The following is a 2,816-nucleotide window of genomic DNA, read 5'->3' as shown; positions in this document are numbered from 1 at the left end:
CCCCGCCCCTGTATTCCCTATATCCCCGTGTATCTGTAATTATCATCTTTCATCCACTCTCCCTGTGCTTCACAGTTGGGAGACCCAATAGAAAACACAATCGTGCTAAGGTGGTAAGGGTAGAAACATAATAGTATACAGAAAAAAATACTAACAATGCGTAAGAAGGGAAAGACCCCCAACAGAGATCAAAAAGCCAGGGAAGAATTTCTGTCATGGAACCAGAAAAAGATAATGGCACCCAGAACAAATCCAGGTCACGTCTACAGGGTGGTCAACTGGCCACGTGCCGAGTTCAAGGAGCACAGTTAAGATTACAATGGTCTCTGCCTGACAACAAGGTTGTTTGAGACTCTTGCCTGTGGCTGGAGTGGACCTGCCAATGGTTCAGCCTGACTAGACACTCTGCAGATGGGTTTTGGGCTCCCACTCTCTCATACCCCTCCACAAATGGGGTGTTCATTAATTTTTGCCTTGATGCTTTTCTCCTCACCATGTTCAAGTTGTGTAATTGCCATCTTTGGTTGTTGGCACAAGCTGGTGTGCTTCTCCATGTGGACCCAGTTGACTCCTCGCTTAGAGGGCTGCTTGGGGCCGGGGTGTAACACTGATTGTTCTTAAGTTGAGGCTAGGACTTAGTGTGAGGCCCGAACCTGGATCTATGCCTTTATTTTATTTTTGTTTAATTAGTTCACTATAATTTGGGAGCCAATTCATATATCATATTGTTCCATAGTCCAATCATGTCACACCTAATTGTACAATTTCTTGCACACTTGTACATGTTTTCCAAAACATACTTTTCCTTCTGGGACTTCTTGACATCTAGAATTCCCATTCTTCTCAAGGTTAGCCACAGTGCATTGTGATCCACACAGTTGAATGCCTTTGCATTGTCATTGAAACGCAAGCAAAAAAGAAAAACAAGCAAACATCTTTCTAGTATTCTCCGCTCCGAGCCAAGATCCATCTGCCATCGGCAATGATATATCCCTTGTTCCATGTCCTCTTCTGAATTCCGCCTGACCGTCTGGAAGTTGCTGGTCAATAGACGGCTGCAACTGTTGTTGGATGATCTTAAGCAAAATTTTACTTGGATGCAATATCAATAGTACTGTTCTATAGTTTGACCATGACTGTTGGGTTGCCTTTCTTTGGAATGGGTACAAATATGGATCTCTTCCAGTCTCCCAACTAGCTGTCTCCCAGATTTCCTGGCATTGACTAGTGAGTGCTTCCAGTGCTGCTTCAGCTTGCTGAAACACTTCAATGGGTATTCCATCAGTTCCTAGAGCCTTGTTTTTGTTTTTCAACAGTTTTATTGGCACTTCATCTACATAGAATACAATTCAATAATTCATCTCAAGAGTTGTACGATCATTACCACAATCAATTTTAGAACATTTTCTTCCTCCTTGTACTCATTGTTATTAGTGTAAATTTTTTTAATTGTAGCAAAAACATTCTTCAATTCAACAACTACTACATGTGTAATTCAGTGCCATTGGTTATACTCTTCATGCTGTGCAACCATTATTGATATCCTTTTCCAAATTATTCCACCACCATTAGTGTAAACTCAGTGCCCTCTAAGCAAAAGCTCTTCCTCCTTCACCCATGGTAACTGTTAGTCCGGGTAGACTAGAGAAACAAATCCATAGACACTCATATGTGTATAAGAAAGAGCTTTATATACAAGAACAGTTGAATTTTGAGAAAACATCCCAGCCCAGTCCAAATCAAGTCCATAAGTCCGATATTAGCCCATATGCCTGATCCCAATCTATAAAGTCCTCTTCAGACTCATGAACACATGCAATGACACAGAATACAAAGTCTTGTGGATCCAGTGGTGGTAGAAGCATCTCAGCACTGGCAGGGGTCTCCACGTGGCTCCTCCAGCTTCCAGGGCACAGGGTCTATCAACGTAGTGCCGTGTGTCTTGTCAGTAGATTATCTCTCAGAGAGTGATCAGATAGTGTCTCCTGCCTCCAAGGAAGAAATACAGGAGTTTCCAGAATCCTCAGGAGAAGGCCATGCCCACACAGAGGCCTCATTGGCTATATCTGATTCACAGGCTAGACTCCACCCCTACACTCTTTTTTTTAAAATACTTTTATTAGAGGCTCTTACATCTCTTATAACAATCCATACATTCCTCCAATGTGTCAAGCATCTTTGCACATACGCCGCCATCATAATTTTCAAAGCATTCTCTTCCCATTTGAGCCCCTGATATCAGCTCCCCATTTCTTCCTGCTCCCTCCCCACCTGCCCTCCCTCACGAACCTTAATAAGTTATAGATTATTTTTTCCATATCTTACATCATCCTCCATCACCCCTCACCCACTTTTCCGTTATTCGTCCCCCTGGGAGGGGTTTCTAGATGATCCTTGTGATCAATTTCCCCTTTCTCCCCCCATCCTCCCCTAATCCTCCTGATATCTCTACTCTCCTTGTTGGCCCTGAGGGGTTTGTCTATCCTGGATTCCCTGTATTGTGGGCAAGTTAATTGTAGCAGTGTGCATGCGCTGTTCTAATCCAATTTGTAAGGTAGAATTGAAGTCATGATAGTCGGGGGAAGGAAGCACCAAAGAGCTAGAGGAAAGTTGTGTTTCACCTGGGCTATACTGCACCCTGACTGGCTCATTTCTTCTTTGTGACTCTTTGGTGAGGAGATGTCCAATTGTCTACAGATGGGCATTGAGTCTCCACTCCATGCCCCCACACCCCCACCCATTCACCTTGGGTATGGTTTTATTCTAGGTCTTAGATGCCTGATACTTGATCCCATCAACACCTCATGATCACATAG

The sequence above is a fragment of the Echinops telfairi genome, unplaced genomic scaffold (genome assembly GCF_000313985.2).
Source record: "Echinops telfairi isolate 266 unplaced genomic scaffold, ASM31398v2 ScPeMD7_5;HRSCAF=22, whole genome shotgun sequence".
NCBI lineage: Eukaryota > Metazoa > Chordata > Mammalia > Afrosoricida > Tenrecidae > Echinops > Echinops telfairi.
The sequence above is the reverse complement of the archived record's forward strand: the minus strand, read 5'-3'. Positions refer to the sequence as shown.